Source organism: Fistularia commersonii, unplaced genomic scaffold, assembly GCF_037954325.1.
Source record: "Fistularia commersonii isolate RoL2024-O1a breed Wild unplaced genomic scaffold, RoL_Fcom_v1.0 HiC_scaffold_96, whole genome shotgun sequence".
Classification (NCBI taxonomy): Eukaryota; Metazoa; Chordata; class Actinopteri; order Syngnathiformes; family Fistulariidae; genus Fistularia; species Fistularia commersonii.
Genome location: NW_028234054.1, coordinates 102,501 through 122,500, shown reverse-complemented (window position 1 = coordinate 122,500; position 20,000 = coordinate 102,501).

Here is a 20,000-nt window from a genome sequence, read left to right as displayed (position 1 = left end):
CACACAAACACACACAGACACACCTGAACTCATCATAGCTGTGCTAATAGCATTGGCCGAAACGTTTCCACAACCAAACCAACATTAGCTCATCCACTCATTCACATATGTGTGTGCCCAGAGGTCCGGGAGCTCCAGTCATAAGTCCGGGTGATCTATGTCCGGAGAAGGCTCACATTAGCCGCTCTAAGGGGTCCTGCTGCCCCCCAGCTTCCCGGCCTTTGAGAAGAGACACATAACTCCGCTCTTCCGCTTCTCCGCTATGGGCCCTGGTACTCCCGATCCTCCGAACTCAGGTGAATTGCGTGACGTGCTTCTGCTCTACTATAAGCCCCTACACACTTCGAACACGGCTGTTATCACCCTGTTACTGCATTTCAATGACACCCATTTGCTTTCGATCTCAGTGTCTGCCACCGTACGGAAAAAGCGGGGGGGTGGGGGGTGGGGGGGCATAAGCGCATTCGTGCTGTAAGTAATCAGAAGTTAATAGTGTTAACGGTTTGCGAGAAATTTTTAATGCTAGACAAAAAAAGAAAATTAAAAGGATATAATTAAATAAATAGATAGAAAAATAAAATTAAAAACGAAAAAAAAAAAATTGTGAGGGGAATATAACATGTAATTAAGTTGGCGGTTCACAGGGAATCTCAGACATCAAACTGTTTTTAATTGAACATAAATAGTACACCCAAATATACAAATGTACAAATAAACATAGCAAGGTAGAACTGAATGTCAATGAAACAACCAGGCATGAGGAAGCAACGGACATGAGGACATTTGTTCTGTATGTAATGAGAAGTTAATAGTGTTACAGGTTTGTGAGAAATTTACAGTGCTAGACAAAAAACGAAATTAAAAGGAAATAATTAGATAAATAGATAGACAAATGAAATTAAAACCAAAAAAAAAAAATGCAAGGGGAATACGACATGTAATTAAGTTGGCGATTCACAAGGAATCTCAGACATCAAACTGTATATTTTTTGTTGTTTATATATAAACATATATAAACAAACATATATTGTTTGTTGTTTATTTTTGGGATATATTGAGGAATATTTAATGGAAAGGAGTCACAATCGCTTTTTGACAATGTCGAAGTGTATACGTGGCTATAGAATTTAAAGTTTTCATTAGAAATTATAGCCTCATCTGTAATTTCCTTGTTGTTAAGACGGGCTTAGCTTTGCTCCGCTCCTCCTCTCCTCCGCTCCTCCGCTCTTCCGCTCCGGGCCCTGGAACTCCCGATCCGCGGGACTTCGGTGAATTCCGGGCCAGTTTTTTGCTCTTCTGCTCTCCTCCCCTCCTCCGCTTCTTCGCTCCCCCGCTTTGGACCCTGGAACTCTTGAACAGGGCCGGGCTTCTGCCCTCCGCCTCTCCTCTGCTCATCCGCTCCAGGCCCTGGCACTCCCTGTGATCCAGTCATTCGCATGTGCGTGCCCGGAGGTCCGGGAGCTCCACTCAAACGTCCGGGGGGGATAAGGGTAAGGGGTCCTGCCCCCCCCCCCTCGCCGCCTCTGAGAAGAGAAACATCTCCTCCACTCCTCCGCTCATCCGCTGCGGAACCAGGTACTACCGATCCGCCGGACTCAGGCGAATTGCAGAAAGGGGTTTTGCTGTCCTCCGCTCCTCCGCTCCTCCGCTCCTCCGCTCCTCCGCTCCTCCGCTCCTCCGTTTCGGGCCCTGGAACTCCCGAACCGCTGGACACAAGCGAATCACGGTCCGGGCTTCTGCTCTCCTCCGCTCCTCACCTCATCCGCTCCAGGCCCTGGTACTCCGTGTCCGCGGGAACCCCCCCCAACCCACAAAAACAAACTCTCACACACACACAAACACACGCACACACACACACACACACACACACACACACAAACACACAAACACACACAGACACACCTGAACTCATCATCGCTGTGCTGATAGCATTGGCCGAAACGTATCCACAACCAAACCAACATTAGCTCATCCAGTCATTCACATATGTGTGTGCCCAGAGGTCCGGGAGCTCCAGTCATAACTCCGGGTGATCTCTGTCCGGAGTAGGCTCACCTTAGCCGGTCTAAGGGGTCCTGCTGCCCCCCAGCTTCCCCGCCTTTGAGAAGAGACACATAACTCCGCTCTTCCGCTTCTCCGCTATGGGCCCTGGTACTCCCGATCCTCCGAACTCAGGTGAATTGCGTGACGTGCTTCTGCTCTCCTATAAGCCCCTACACACTTCGAACACGGCTGTTATCACCCTGTTACTGCATTTCAATGACACCCATTTGCTTTCGATCTCAGTGTCTGCCTCCGTACGGAAAAAGCGGGATGGGTGGGGGGGCATAAGCGCATTCGTGCTGTAAGTAATCAGAAGTTAATAGTGTTAACGGTTTGCGAGAAATTTTTAATGCTAGACAAAAAAAGAAAATTAGAAGGATATAATTAAATAAATAGATAGAAAAATAAAATTAAAAACGAAAAAAAAAAATTGTGAGGGGAATATAACATGTAATTAAGTTGGCGGTTCACAAGGAATCTCAGACATCAAACTGTTTTTAATTGAACATAAATAGTACACCCAAATATACAAATGTACAAATAAACATAGCAAGGTAGAACTGAATGTCAATGAAACAACCAGGGATGAGGAAGCAACGGACATCAGGACATTTGTTCTGTATGTAATGAGAAGTTAATAGTGTTACAGGTTTGTGAGAAATTTACAGTGCGAGACAAAAAAAGAAATTAAAAGGAAGTAATTAAATCAATAGATAGACAAATAAGAAATTAAAACGAAAAAAAAAAAAAAAAATTGCAAGGGGAATGTAACATGTAATCAAGTTGTTTTTTTTGTTTTTTTTTTTTTTTTTTACCAAAAAAAAAAGGAACCTCGGACATGGGTAACTATATTTTTTTGTTTTCGGATTTTTCCATAAGTTTTAAGGATTTTTTTTTTTTTTTTTTATATTTCAAAATCGTTTATGAAGACATTAAAATTTGGGGAGCATTTTTGCATTCTGTTCTTGTGAATGAAGAACTTGGCCAGGCCTAAAAGAACATTGACACAGAGTTCATCTGTTATGTTGCTTATAAGTAAACAGAATGTTATATCATCTTTTGAGAAGGAAACTGGTGACGATGGAATGAGAAGGAGAAAAAATATATGGTCAGTGGTTTCAATGTTGTCTTCACAAAATGTACAAATATTATCTTCAAAATTAAAGCGTACCCTCGATAATTCCTTAGATGGGTAGATGTCAGTCATAATTTTGAAGTGGGTCTCTTTTGCCTTGGGGGTATGGGTAGAGTCAGATACATAGTTCGCAGCGTGGCAATCGATTCCTCATCAAATTTATTTAAAATATCCTTTTTTTTTTTTTTGACGTCCAGGGAATAAGTTTCCTGTGAAACATTTCCTAATAAAGGAGTTGCCGCGCTTTCTGTCCACAATTGAGATTCCCTGGAGTGATAGTCGGGGTAACTGTGGTTGTACGGTTCGGTGCGTCATTATATTTTTGGTCAGGAATACAAATTGTCGAGGCAGTGCGTTTCGTAACTTTAGCAACTCTAATATGGGAGGCTTGAATCTGTGTGTAGTACAGAACTGCTCATTGTCCAGAGGACTGCCAGTGTCATCCATCAAGTCAATTATCGACCATATACCTTTCTCAAAGCATTCCTTGTAAAACAGAGGTTTGTTGCCATGCAGTACATATCGATTGTTCCAAACTATTATACTGTGTGGTGAGAAATTGTGTACGTATATCATTTTCCAGTATAATAATATTTGTTTATGGAACTCTGAACATTTGACAGGAATCTTGTTGATATCCAAGTCAGAGATAAGCAGAAGACTCAGGCCGCCGACTTTGTTGAATAAGTAGTTTGGAGTACAATACCAGAAAGAACGATGAGGTTTGATCCAGGATTTCAACCAGTTCACCTTCAATGTCCCATTCAAGCAGTCCGACTCTATCACTTTCAGCCCTCCTTCACTTGTTTCTTTCACCATATGTGATTTTTCTTAGATGGTGTGGTCTGTTCCTCCAGATAAAGTTGAAATTGATTTGGTTAACAGATTTTACGAGTTGATTTGGAGCAGCATTGGAATACGCTGGGTATATACATCTGGATAAACACATCCATTTTAGTCAAATATATCCGGCCTAATATTGATAAATCTCTCTGGAGCCATATATTAGAATTAAGCTTTACTTTGATTCAGTTTAGATTCAATGTTCCTGGATTGATTTAACGTTTGGTCCTTGGATAGGAAAATGCTCAAGTATTTTATTTCTGATTTCATAGAAACATCGCTGATTTCCTTTAGTGGCGAGTCATGCAGCGCAAGAAGTTTGCATTTCTTTAAGTTTAATGACAATCCTGAAGCCTTGGAGAATGTTTTGGTTTTTTTCAGCACTTATTGGGACTTGATGTTCATTTTTCAAAACTAAGGTTGTGTCATCTGCCAGCAGGCTAATAACAATTTCTGTCCCCAACATTACTTCTGTCCCACACGTATACACACACACACACACACACACACACACACACACACCTTAATTCCACTCTTTTATATACGCATGTCTGGAGTTCCGGGAGCTCGTTCTCAACGTTCTGGGGATAATCATAGCTGTGCTGATAGCATTGGCCGAAACGTATCCACAACCAAACCGACATTAGCTCATCCACTCATTCACATATGTGTGTGCCCGGAGGTCCGGGAGCTCCAGTCATAAGTCCGGGTGATCTATGTCCGGAGAAGGCTCACATTAGCCGCTCTAAGGGGTCCTGCTGCCCCCCAGCTTCCCGGCCTTTGAGAAGAGACACATAACTCCGCTCTTCCGCTTCTCCGCTATGGGCCCTGGTACTCCCGATCCTCCGAACTCAGGTGAATTGCGTGACGTGCTTCTGCTCTCCTATAAGCCCCTACACACTTCGAACACGGCTGTTATCACCCTGTTACTGCATTTCAATGACACCCATTTGCTTTCGATCTCAGTGTCTGCCTCCGTACGGAAAAAGCGGGATGGGTGGGGGGGCATAAGCGCATTCGTGGTGTAAGTAATCAGAAGTTAATAGTGTTAACGGTTTGCGAGAAATTTTTAATGCTAGACAAAAAAAGAAAATTAAAAGGATATAATTAAATAAATAGATAGAAAAATAAAATTAAAAACGAAAAAAAAAAATTGTGAGGGGAATATAACATGTAATTAAGTTGGCGGTTCACAAGGAATCTCAGACATCAAACTGTTTTTAATTGAACATAAATAGTACACCCAAATATACAGATGTACAAATAAACATAGCAAGGTAGAACTGAATGTCAATGAAACAACCAGGGATGAGGAAGCAACGGACATCAGGACATTTGTTCTGTATGTAATGAGAAGTTAATAGTGTTACAGGTTTGTGAGAAATTTACAGTGCGAGACAAAAAAAGAAATTAAAAGGAAGTAATTAAATCAATAGATAGACAAATAAGAAATTAAAACGAAAAAAAAAAAAAAAAATTGCAAGGGGAATGTAACATGTAATCAAGTTGTTTTTTTTTTTTTGTTTTTTTTTTTTTACCAAAAAAAAAAGGAACCTCGGACATGGGTAACTATATTTTTTAGTTTTTGGATTTTTCCATAAGTTTTAAGGATTTTTTTTTTTTTTTTTTTATATTTCAAAATCGTTTATGAAGACATTAAAATTTGGGGAGCATTTTTGCATTCTGTTCTTGTGAATGAAGAACTTGGCCAGGCCTAAAAGAACATTGACACAGAGTTCATCTGTTATGTTGCTTATAAGTAAACAGAATGTTATATCATCTTTTGAGAAGGAAACTGGTGACGATGGAATGAGAAGGAGAAAAAATATATGGTCAGTGGTTTCAATGTTGTCTTCACAAAATGTACAAATATTATCTTCAAAATTAAAGCGTACCCTCGATAATTCCTTAGATGGGTAGATGTCAGTCATAATTTTGAAGTGGGTCTCTTTTGCCTTGGGGGTATGGGTAGAGTCAGATACATGGTTCGCAGCGTGGCAATCGATTCCTCATCAAATTTATTTAAAATATCCTTTTTTTTTTTTTTGACGTCCAGGGAATAAGTTTCCTGTGAAACATTTCCTAATAAAGGAGTTGCCGCGCTTTCTGTCCACAATTGAGATTCCCTGGAGTGATAGTCGGGGTAACTGTGGTTGTACGGTTCGGTGCGTCATTATATTTTTGGTCAGGAATACAAATTGTCGAGGCAGTGCGTTTCGTAACTTTGGCAACTCTAATATGGGAGGCTTGAATCTGTGTGTAGTACAGAACTGCTCATTGTCCAGAGGACTGCCAGTGTCATCCATCAAGTCAATTATCGACCATATACCTTTCTCAAAGCATTCCTTGTAAAACAGAGGTTTGTTGCCATGCAGTACATATCGATTGTTCCAAACTATTATACTGTGTGGTGAGAAATTGTGTACGTATATCATTTTCCAGTATAATAATATTTGTTTATGGAACTCTGAACATTTGACAGGAATCTTGTTGATATCCAAGTCAGAGATAAGCAGAAGACTCAGGCCGCCGACTTTGTTGAATAAGTAGTTTGGAGTACAATACCAGAAAGAACGATGAGGTTTGATCCAGGATTTCAACCAGTTCACCTTCAATGTCCCATTCAAGCAGTCCGACTCTATCACTTTCAGCCCTCCTTCACTTGTTTCTTTCACCATATGTGATTTTTCTTAGATGGTGTGGTCTGTTCCTCCAGATAAAGTTGAAATTGATTTGGTTAACAGATTTTACGAGTTGATTTGGAGCAGCATTGGAATACGCTGGGTATATACATCTGGATAAACACATCCATTTTAGTCAAATATATCCGGCCTAATATTGATAAATCTCTCTGGAGCCATATATTAGAATTAAGCTTTACTTTGATTCAGTTTAGATTCAATGTTCCTGGATTGATTTAACGTTTGGTCCTTGGATAGGAAAATGCTCAAGTATTTTATTTCTGATTTCATGGAAACATCGCTGATTTCCTTTAGTGGCGAGTCATGCAGCGCAAGAAGTTTGCATTTCTTTAAGTTTAATGACAATCCTGAAGCCTTGGAGAATGTTTTGGTTGTTTTCAGCACTTATTGGGACTTGATGTTCATTTTTCAAAACTAAGGTTGTGTCATCTGCCAGCAGGCTAATAACAATTTCTGTCCCCAACATTACTTCTGTCCCACACGTATACACACACACACACACACACACACACACACACACACACCTTAATTCCACTCTTTTATATACGCATGTCTGGAGTTCCGGGAGCTCGTTCTCAACGTTCTGGGGATAATCATAGCTGTGCTGATAGCATTGGCCGAAACGTATCCACAACCAAACCAACATTAGCTCATCCACTCATTCACATATGTGTGTGCCCAGAGGTCCGGGAGCTCCAGTCATAAGTCCGGGTGATCTATGTCCGGAGAAGACTCACATTAGCCGGTCTAAGGGGTCCTGCTGCCCCCCAGTTTCCCCGCCTTTGAGAAGAGACACATAACTCCGCTCTTCCGCTTCTCCGCTATGGGCCCTGGTACTCCCGATCCTCCGAACTCAGGTGAATTGCGTGACGTGCTTCTGCTCTCCTATAAGCCCCTACACACTTCGAACACGGCTGTTATCACCCTGTTACTGCATTTCAATGACACCCATTTGCTTTCGATCTCAGTGTCTGCCTCCGTACGGAAAAAGCGGGATGGGTGGGGGGGCATAAGCGCATTCGTGGTGTAAGTAATCAGAAGTTAATAGTGTTAACGGTTTGCGAGAAATTTTTAATGCTAGACAAAAAAAGAAAATTAGAAGGATATAATTAAATAAATAGATAGAAAAATAAAATTAAAAACGAAAAAAAAAAATTGTGAGGGGAATATAACATGTAATTAAGTTGGCGGTTCACAAGGAATCTCAGACATCAAACTGTTTTTAATTGAACATAAATAGTACACCCAAATATACAAATGTACAAATAAACATAGCAAGGTAGAACTGAATGTCAATGAAACAACCAGGGATGAGGAAGCAACGGACATCAGGACATTTGTTCTGTATGTAATGAGAAGTTAATAGTGTTACAGGTTTGTGAGAAATTTACAGTGCGAGACAAAAAAAGAAATTAAAAGGAAGTAATTAAATCAATAGATAGACAAATAAGAAATTAAAACGAAAAAAAAAAAAAAAAATTGCAAGGGGAATGTAACATGTAATCAAGTTGTTTTTTTTTTTTTGTTTTTTTTTTTTTACCAAAAAAAAAAGGAACCTCGGACATGGGTAACTATATTTTTTTGTTTTCGGATTTTTCCATAAGTTTTAAGGATTTTTTTTTTTTTTTTTTATATTTCAAAATCGTTTATGAAGACATTAAAATTTGGGGAGCATTTTTGCATTCTGTTCTTGTGAATGAAGAACTTGGCCAGGCCTAAAAGAACATTGACACAGAGTTCATCTGTTATGTTGCTTATAAGTAAACAGAATGTTATATCATCTTTTGAGAAGGAAACTGGTGACGATGGAATGAGAAGGAGAAAAAATATATGGTCAGTGGTTTCAATGTTGTCTTCACAAAATGTACAAATATTATCTTCAAAATTAAAGCGTACCCTCGATAATTCCTTAGATGGGTAGATGTCAGTCATAATTTTGAAGTGGGTCTCTTTTGCCTTGGGGGTATGGGTAGAGTCAGATACATGGTTCGCAGCGTGGCAATCGATTCCTCATCAAATTTATTTAAAATATCCTTTTTTTTTTTTTTGACGTCCAGGGAATAAGTTTCCTGTGAAACATTTCCTAATAAAGGAGTTGCCGCGCTTTCTGTCCACAATTGAGATTCCCTGGAGTGATAGTCGGGGTAACTGTGGTTGTACGGTTCGGTGCGTCATTATATTTTTGGTCAGGAATACAAATTGTCGAGGCAGTGCGTTTCGTAACTTTAGCAACTCTAATATGGGAGGCTTGAATCTGTGTGTAGTACAGAACTGCTCATTGTCCAGAGGACTGCCAGTGTCATCCATCAAGTCAATTATCGACCATATACCTTTCTCAAAGCATTCCTTGTAAAACAGAGGTTTGTTGCCATGCAGTACATATCGATTGTTCCAAACTATTATACTGTGTGGTGAGAAATTGTGTACGTATATCATTTTCCAGTATAATAATATTTGTTTATGGAACTCTGAACATTTGACAGGAATCTTGTTGATATCCAAGTCAGAGATAAGCAGAAGACTCAGGCCGCCGACTTTGTTGAATAAGTAGTTTGGAGTACAATACCAGAAAGAACGATGAGGTTTGATCCAGGATTTCAACCAGTTCACCTTCAATGTCCCATTCAAGCAGTCCGACTCTATCACTTTCAGCCCTCCTTCACTTGTTTCTTTCACCATATGTGATTTTTCTTAGATGGTGTGGTCTGTTCCTCCAGATAAAGTTGAAATTGATTTGGTTAACAGATTTTACGAGTTGATTTGGAGCAGCATTGGAATACGCTGGGTATATACATCTGGATAAACACATCCATTTTAGTCAAATATATCCGGCCTAATATTGATAAATCTCTCTGGAGCCATATATTAGAATTAAGCTTTACTTTGATTCAGTTTAGATTCAATGTTCCTGGATTGATTTAACGTTTGGTCCTTGGATAGGAAAATGCTCAAGTATTTTATTTCTGATTTCATAGAAACATCGCTGATTTCCTTTAGTGGCGAGTCATGCAGCGCAAGAAGTTTGCATTTCTTTAAGTTTAATGACAATCCTGAAGCCTTGGAGAATGTTTTGGTTTTTTTCAGCACTTATTGGGACTTGATGTTCATTTTTCAAAACTAAGGTTGTGTCATCTGCCAGCAGGCTAATAACAATTTCTGTCCCCAACATTACTTCTGTCCCACACGTATACACACACACACACACACACACACACACACACACACACCTTAATTCCACTCTTTTATATACGCATGTCTGGAGTTCCGGGAGCTCGTTCTCAACGTTCTGGGGATAATCATAGCTGTGCTGATAGCATTGGCCGAAACGTATCCACAACCAAACCAACATTAGCTCATCCACTCATTCATATATGTGTGTGCCCAGAGGTCCGGGAGCTCCAGTCATAACTCCGGGTGATATCTGTCCGGAGTAGGCTCACATTAGCCGGTCTAAGGGGTCCTGCTGCCCCCCAGCTTCCCCGCCTTTGAGAAGAGACACATAACTCCGCTCTTCCGCTTCTCCGCTATGGGCCCTGGTACTCCCGATCCTCCGAACTCAGGTGAATTGCGTGACGTGCTTCTGCTCTACTATAAGCCCCTACACACTTCGAACACGGCTGTTATCACCCTGTTACTGCATTTCAATGACACCCATTTGCTTTCGATCTCAGTGTCTGCCTCCGTACGGAAAAAGCGGGATGGGTGGGGGGGCATAAGCGCATTCGTGCTGTAAGTAATCAGAAGTTAATAGTGTTAACGGTTTGCGAGAAATTTTTAATGCTAGACAAAAAAAGAAAATTAAAAGGATATAATTAAATAAATAGATAGAAAAATAAAATTAAAAACGAAAAAAAAAAATTGTGAGGGGAATATAACATGTAATTAAGTTGGCGGTTCACAAGGAATCTCAGACATCAAACTGTTTTTAATTGAACATAAATAGTACACCCAAATATACAAATGTACAAATAAACATAGCAAGGTAGAACTGAATGTCAATGAAACAACCAGGGATGAGGAAGCAACGGACATCAGGACATTTGTTCTGTATGTAATGAGAAGTTAATAGTGTTACAGGTTTGTGAGAAATTTACAGTGCGAGACAAAAAAAGAAATTAAAAGGAAGTAATTAAATCAATAGATAGACAAATAAGAAATTAAAACGAAAAAAAAAAAAAAAAATTGCAAGGGGAATGTAACATGTAATCAAGTTGTTTTTTTTGTTTTTTTTTTTTTTTTTACCAAAAAAAAAAGGAACCTCGGACATGGGTAACTATATTTTTTTGTTTTCGGATTTTTCCATAAGTTTTAAGGATTTTTTTTTTTTTTTTTTATATTTCAAAATCGTTTATGAAGACATTAAAATTTGGGGAGCATTTTTGCATTCTGTTCTTGTGAATGAAGAACTTGGCCAGGCCTAAAAGAACATTGACACAGAGTTCATCTGTTATGTTGCTTATAAGTAAACAGAATGTTATATCATCTTTTGAGAAGGAAACTGGTGACGATGGAATGAGAAGGAGAAAAAATATATGGTCAGTGGTTTCAATGTTGTCTTCACAAAATGTACAAATATTATCTTCAAAATTAAAGCGTACCCTCGATAATTCCTTAGATGGGTAGATGTCAGTCATAATTTTGAAGTGGGTCTCTTTTGCCTTGGGGGTATGGGTAGAGTCAGATACATGGTTCGCAGCGTGGCAATCGATTCCTCATCAAATTTATTTAAAATATCCTTTTTTTTTTTTTTGACGTCCAGGGAATAAGTTTCCTGTGAAACATTTCCTAATAAAGGAGTTGCCGCGCTTTCTGTCCACAATTGAGATTCCCTGGAGTGATAGTCGGGGTAACTGTGGTTGTACGGTTCGGTGCGTCATTATATTTTTGGTCAGGAATACAAATTGTCGAGGCAGTGCGTTTCGTAACTTTAGCAACTCTAATATGGGAGGCTTGAATCTGTGTGTAGTACAGAACTGCTCATTGTCCAGAGGACTGCCAGTGTCATCCATCAAGTCAATTATCGACCATATACCTTTCTCAAAGCATTCCTTGTAAAACAGAGGTTTGTTGCCATGCAGTACATATCGATTGTTCCAAACTATTATACTGTGTGGTGAGAAATTGTGTACGTATATCATTTTCCAGTATAATAATATTTGTTTATGGAACTCTGAACATTTGACAGGAATCTTGTTGATATCCAAGTCAGAGATAAGCAGAAGACTCAGGCCGCCGACTTTGTTGAATAAGTAGTTTGGAGTACAATACCAGAAAGAACGATGAGGTTTGATCCAGGATTTCAACCAGTTCACCTTCAATGTCCCATTCAAGCAGTCCGACTCTATCACTTTCAGCCCTCCTTCACTTGTTTCTTTCACCATATGTGATTTTTCTTAGATGGTGTGGTCTGTTCCTCCAGATAAAGTTGAAATTGATTTGGTTAACAGATTTTACGAGTTGATTTGGAGCAGCATTGGAATACGCTGGGTATATACATCTGGATAAACACATCCATTTTAGTCAAATATATCCGGCCTAATATTGATAAATCTCTCTGGAGCCATATATTAGAATTAAGCTTTACTTTGATTCAGTTTAGATTCAATGTTCCTGGATTGATTTAACGTTTGGTCCTTGGATAGGAAAATGCTCAAGTATTTTATTTCTGATTTCATAGAAACATCGCTGATTTCCTTTAGTGGCGAGTCATGCAGCGCAAGAAGTTTGCATTTCTTTAAGTTTAATGACAATCCTGAAGCCTTGGAGAATGTTTTGGTTTTTTTCAGCACTTATTGGGACTTGATGTTCATTTTTCAAAACTAAGGTTGTGTCATCTGCCAGCAGGCTAATAACAATTTCTGTCCCCAACATTACTTCTGTCCCACACGTATACACACACACACACACACACACACACACACACACACCTTAATTCCACTCTTTTATATACGCATGTCTGGAGTTCCGGGAGCTCGTTCTCAACGTTCTGGGGATAATCATAGCTGTGCTGATAGCATTGGCCGAAACGTATCCACAACCAAACCGACATTAGCTCATCCACTCATTCACATATGTGTGTGCCCGGAGGTCCGGGAGCTCCAGTCATAAGTCCGGGTGATCTATGTCCGGAGAAGGCTCACATTAGCCGCTCTAAGGGGTCCTGCTGCCCCCCAGCTTCCCGGCCTTTGAGAAGAGACACATAACTCCGCTCTTCCGCTTCTCCGCTATGGGCCCTGGTACTCCCGATCCTCCGAACTCAGGTGAATTGCGTGACGTGCTTCTGCTCTCCTATAAGCCCCTACACACTTCGAACACGGCTGTTATCACCCTGTTACTGCATTTCAATGACACCCATTTGCTTTCGATCTCAGTGTCTGCCTCCGTACGGAAAAAGCGGGATGGGTGGGGGGGCATAAGCGCATTCGTGGTGTAAGTAATCAGAAGTTAATAGTGTTAACGGTTTGCGAGAAATTTTTAATGCTAGACAAAAAAAGAAAATTAAAAGGATATAATTAAATAAATAGATAGAAAAATAAAATTAAAAACGAAAAAAAAAAATTGTGAGGGGAATATAACATGTAATTAAGTTGGCGGTTCACAAGGAATCTCAGACATCAAACTGTTTTTAATTGAACATAAATAGTACACCCAAATATACAGATGTACAAATAAACATAGCAAGGTAGAACTGAATGTCAATGAAACAACCAGGGATGAGGAAGCAACGGACATCAGGACATTTGTTCTGTATGTAATGAGAAGTTAATAGTGTTACAGGTTTGTGAGAAATTTACAGTGCGAGACAAAAAAAGAAATTAAAAGGAAGTAATTAAATCAATAGATAGACAAATAAGAAATTAAAACGAAAAAAAAAAAAAAAAATTGCAAGGGGAATGTAACATGTAATCAAGTTGTTTTTTTTTTTTTGTTTTTTTTTTTTTACCAAAAAAAAAAGGAACCTCGGACATGGGTAACTATATTTTTTAGTTTTTGGATTTTTCCATAAGTTTTAAGGATTTTTTTTTTTTTTTTTTTATATTTCAAAATCGTTTATGAAGACATTAAAATTTGGGGAGCATTTTTGCATTCTGTTCTTGTGAATGAAGAACTTGGCCAGGCCTAAAAGAACATTGACACAGAGTTCATCTGTTATGTTGCTTATAAGTAAACAGAATGTTATATCATCTTTTGAGAAGGAAACTGGTGACGATGGAATGAGAAGGAGAAAAAATATATGGTCAGTGGTTTCAATGTTGTCTTCACAAAATGTACAAATATTATCTTCAAAATTAAAGCGTACCCTCGATAATTCCTTAGATGGGTAGATGTCAGTCATAATTTTGAAGTGGGTCTCTTTTGCCTTGGGGGTATGGGTAGAGTCAGATACATGGTTCGCAGCGTGGCAATCGATTCCTCATCAAATTTATTTAAAATATCCTTTTTTTTTTTTTTGACGTCCAGGGAATAAGTTTCCTGTGAAACATTTCCTAATAAAGGAGTTGCCGCGCTTTCTGTCCACAATTGAGATTCCCTGGAGTGATAGTCGGGGTAACTGTGGTTGTACGGTTCGGTGCGTCATTATATTTTTGGTCAGGAATACAAATTGTCGAGGCAGTGCGTTTCGTAACTTTGGCAACTCTAATATGGGAGGCTTGAATCTGTGTGTAGTACAGAACTGCTCATTGTCCAGAGGACTGCCAGTGTCATCCATCAAGTCAATTATCGACCATATACCTTTCTCAAAGCATTCCTTGTAAAACAGAGGTTTGTTGCCATGCAGTACATATCGATTGTTCCAAACTATTATACTGTGTGGTGAGAAATTGTGTACGTATATCATTTTCCAGTATAATAATATTTGTTTATGGAACTCTGAACATTTGACAGGAATCTTGTTGATATCCAAGTCAGAGATAAGCAGAAGACTCAGGCCGCCGACTTTGTTGAATAAGTAGTTTGGAGTACAATACCAGAAAGAACGATGAGGTTTGATCCAGGATTTCAACCAGTTCACCTTCAATGTCCCATTCAAGCAGTCCGACTCTATCACTTTCAGCCCTCCTTCACTTGTTTCTTTCACCATATGTGATTTTTCTTAGATGGTGTGGTCTGTTCCTCCAGATAAAGTTGAAATTGATTTGGTTAACAGATTTTACGAGTTGATTTGGAGCAGCATTGGAATACGCTGGGTATATACATCTGGATAAACACATCCATTTTAGTCAAATATATCCGGCCTAATATTGATAAATCTCTCTGGAGCCATATATTAGAATTAAGCTTTACTTTGATTCAGTTTAGATTCAATGTTCCTGGATTGATTTAACGTTTGGTCCTTGGATAGGAAAATGCTCAAGTATTTTATTTCTGATTTCATGGAAACATCGCTGATTTCCTTTAGTGGCGAGTCATGCAGCGCAAGAAGTTTGCATTTCTTTAAGTTTAATGACAATCCTGAAGCCTTGGAGAATGTTTTGGTTGTTTTCAGCACTTATTGGGACTTGATGTTCATTTTTCAAAACTAAGGTTGTGTCATCTGCCAGCAGGCTAATAACAATTTCTGTCCCCAACATTACTTCTGTCCCACACGTATACACACACACACACACACACACACACACACACACACACACACACACCTTAATTCCACTCTTTTATATACGCATGTCTGGAGTTCCGGGAGCTCGTTCTCAACGTTCTGGGGATAATCATAGCTGTGCTGATAGCATTGGCCGAAACGTATCCACAACCAAACCAACATTAGCTCATCCACTCATTCACATATGTGTGTGCCCAGAGGTCCGGGAGCTCCAGTCATAAGTCCGGGTGATCTATGTCCGGAGAAGACTCACATTAGCCGGTCTAAGGGGTCCTGCTGCCCCCCAGTTTCCCCGCCTTTGAGAAGAGACACATAACTCCGCTCTTCCGCTTCTCCGCTATGGGCCCTGGTACTCCCGATCCTCCGAACTCAGGTGAATTGCGTGACGTGCTTCTGCTCTCCTATAAGCCCCTACACACTTCGAACACGGCTGTTATCACCCTGTTACTGCATTTCAATGACACCCATTTGCTTTCGATCTCAGTGTCTGCCTCCGTACGGAAAAAGCGGGATGGGTGGGGGGGCATAAGCGCATTCGTGGTGTAAGTAATCAGAAGTTAATAGTGTTAACGGTTTGCGAGAAATTTTTAATGCTAGACAAAAAAAGAAAATTAGAAGGATATAATTAAATAAATAGATAGAAAAATAAAATTAAAAACGAAAAAAAAAAATTGTGAGGGGAATATAACATGTAATTAAGTTGGCGGTTCACAAGGAATCTCAGACATCAAACTGTTTTTAATTGAACATAAATAGTACACCCAAATATACAAATGTACAAATAAACATAGCAAGGTAGAACTGAATGTCAATGAAACAACCAGGGATGAGGAAGCAACGGACATCAGGACATTTGTTCTGTATGTAATGAGAAGTTAATAGTGTTACAGGTTTGTGAGAAATTTACAGTGCGAGACAAAAAAAGAAATTAAAAGGAAGTAATTAAATCAATAGATAGACAAATAAGAAATTAAAACGAAAAAAAAAAAAAAAATTGCAAGGGGAATGTAACATGTAATCAAGTTGTTTTTTTTTTTTTGTTTTTTTTTTTTTACCAAAAAAAAAAGGAACCTCGGACATGGGTAACTATATTTTTTTGTTTTCGGATTTTTCCATAAGTTTTAAGGATTTTTTTTTTTTTTTTTTATATTTCAAAATCGTTTATGAAGACATTAAAATTTGGGGAGCATTTTTGCATTCTGTTCTTGTGAATGAAGAACTTGGCCAGGCCTAAAAGAACATTGACACAGAGTTCATCTGTTATGTTGCTTATAAGTAAACAGAATGTTATATCATCTTTTGAGAAGGAAACTGGTGACGATGGAATGAGAAGGAGAAAAAATATATGGTCAGTGGTTTCAATGTTGTCTTCACAAAATGTACAAATATTATCTTCAAAATTAAAGCGTACCCTCGATAATTCCTTAGATGGGTAGATGTCAGTCATAATTTTGAAGTGGGTCTCTTTTGCCTTGGGGGTATGGGTAGAGTCAGATACATGGTTCGCAGCGTGGCAATCGATTCCTCATCAAATTTATTTAAAATATCCTTTTTTTTTTTTTTGACGTCCAGGGAATAAGTTTCCTGTGAAACATTTCCTAATAAAGGAGTTGCCGCGCTTTCTGTCCACAATTGAGATTCCCTGGAGTGATAGTCGGGGTAACTGTGGTTGTACGGTTCGGTGCGTCATTATATTTTTGGTCAGGAATACAAATTGTCGAGGCAGTGCGTTTCGTAACTTTAGCAACTCTAATATGGGAGGCTTGAATCTGTGTGTAGTACAGAACTGCTCATTGTCCAGAGGACTGCCAGTGTCATCCATCAAGTCAATTATCGACCATATACCTTTCTCAAAGCATTCCTTGTAAAACAGAGGTTTGTTGCCATGCAGTACATATCGATTGTTCCAAACTATTATACTGTGTGGTGAGAAATTGTGTACGTATATCATTTTCCAGTATAATAATATTTGTTTATGGAACTCTGAACATTTGACAGGAATCTTGTTGATATCCAAGTCAGAGATAAGCAGAAGACTCAGGCCGCCGACTTTGTTGAATAAGTAGTTTGGAGTACAATACCAGAAAGAACGATGAGGTTTGATCCAGGATTTCAACCAGTTCACCTTCAATGTCCCATTCAAGCAGTCCGACTCTATCACTTTCAGCCCTCCTTCACTTGTTTCTTTCACCATATGTGATTTTTCTTAGATGGTGTGGTCTGTTCCTCCAGATAAAGTTGAAATTGATTTGGTTAACAGATTTTACGAGTTGATTTGGAGCAGCATTGGAATACGCTGGGTATATACATCTGGATAAACACATCCATTTTAGTCAAATATATCCGGCCTAATATTGATAAATCTCTCTGGAGCCATATATTAGAATTAAGCTTTACTTTGATTCAGTTTAGATTCAATGTTCCTGGATTGATTTAACGTTTGGTCCTTGGATAGGAAAATGCTCAAGTATTTTATTTCTGATTTCATGGAAACATCGCTGATTTCCTTTAGTGGCGAGTCATGCAGCGCAAGAAGTTTGCATTTCTTTAAGTTTAATGACAATCCTGAAGCCTTGGAGAATGTTTTGGTTGTTTTCGGCACTTATTGGGACTTGATGTTCATTTTTCAAAACTAAGGTTGTGTCATCTGCCAGCAGGCTAATAACAATTTCAGTCCCCAGCACGTCTAACTTTTGGATATCGTTGCTCTTTTCAACATAAACGGCTAGCATTTCGGTAGCAATTATAAATAAATAGGGTGAGATGGGGCAACCTTGGGGGATTCCCACATCAACATGGAAGCTCGGAGTGGTGCCGCTTGGCAGGGTGACACAGCTATGAATATTCTCATAGAGCCCACGGATCACATTCCTGAATATTTAACCAAATCCAAAATGTTCGAGCGTTGCTATGATAAATGGATGTTCGACCGAGTCAAAGGCTTTAGAAAAGTCCAAGAAGGATATGCGGCCATTATCTTCAATGCGATACGCCTCTAAACCCATCGCTCGCCCCGACTCGGGGAATCCTAGAGCCTACTTGCACCCCCGCCCTAACTTAACTCCCTCACTCGTGGAGCTCCCTGAGCTCCACACATCCCGGAGCATCACGCCGACTCATTCACATTTGAATGATTGTCTTTATTTTATGTCCGCTAGATAGAGGCATCCGCACATGCGCATCAGTGGAGCTTCAGGCCGGCTGAGGCATGGACTGAAAATCATAAAGACATGTGTGATGAGCTAAAAGGAAGATAAGCATATTTTTATAATAAATGTAAGAAAGAGAGGGTAATGCAGCCTCAGGGCGGCACTGGCCCGTGTCTCTCCAAGCCTGCCTTTGGGGGGGGGGGGGGCACGGAGCAGTGTCTCCCTGTGCCGGTCCCAAGCCCGGATAAATGCAGAGGGTTGCGTCAGGAGGGGCATCCGGCGTAAAACGTTTGCCAAAACCAAACATGCGAGTCAACCATAACTATACCATACCGGATGGGTCGCGGACCGGGTTAACAACGACCGCCATTGGTACTGATGACCTACAGGGTACTAATGGAAATCGGGCTACTGTGGGTCGAAGAACAAGAAGAAGAAGAAGAGGAGGAGTGCGTGTTCGGAAGCAGAGAGAGAGGAGGAAAGGAAAGAGCCTGGGACTGAGAGTAGGGACTTTGAATATTGGGACTATGACAGGAAAAGGTAGAGAGTTGATGGACACGATGCAGAGAAGGAAGCTGGATATACTGTGTGTCCAGGAGACCAGGTGGAAGGGTAGTAAGGCTAGAAGCTTAGGAGCAGGCTTTAAGTTATACTATTATGGTGCTGACAAGAAGAGAAATGGAGTAGGAGTCATCTTGAAGGAGGAGTTCGTAAGGAACGTCCTAGAGGTGAAAAGAATGTCAGATAGACTTATGAGTCTGAAATTGGAAATTGAAGGTGTGATGCTCAGTGTTGTTAGTGGCTATGCGCCACAGGTGGGATGTGAACCTGAAGAGAAGGAGAAGTTCTGGAATGAGTTGGATGAAGTGATGCAGAATATTCCCAGAAATGAGAGAGTGGTAATTGGTGCAGACTTCAATGGACATGTTGGTGAAGGCAATAGAGGGGATGAAGAAGTGATGGGCAGATATGGTATCCAGGATAGGAATGCAGAGGGACAGATGGTGGTAGATTTTGCAAAAGGGATGGAAATGGGTGTAGTGAATACCTTTTTCCAGAAAAAACAGGAACATAGGGTAACTTATAAGAGCGGAGGTAGGAGCACGCAGGTAGACTACATCTTGTATAGACGAGGTAACCTGAAAGAGATCGGTGACTGCAAAGTAGTTGTAGGTGGGCGTGTAGCCAGACAGCATAGGATGGCGGTTTGTGCGACGACTCTGGTGACAAGGTAGATGACGAGGACAAAGGCAGAGCAGAGGACAAAGTGGTGGAAGCTGAAAAGGGAGGAGCGTTGCACGGTTTTCAGGGAGGAGTTGAGAAAGGGTCTGGGTGGTCAGGGTGAGCTGCCAGATGATTGGACAACAACAGCTAGTGTTATCAGGGAGACAGGTAGAAGAGTACTCGGTTTGTCATCTGGAAGGAAAGTTGATAAGGAGACTTGGTGGTGGAATGAGGAAGTGCAGGAGTATATACGGAGAAAGCGGTTAGCGAAGAAGAAGTGGGATACTGAGAGGACTGAAGAGAAC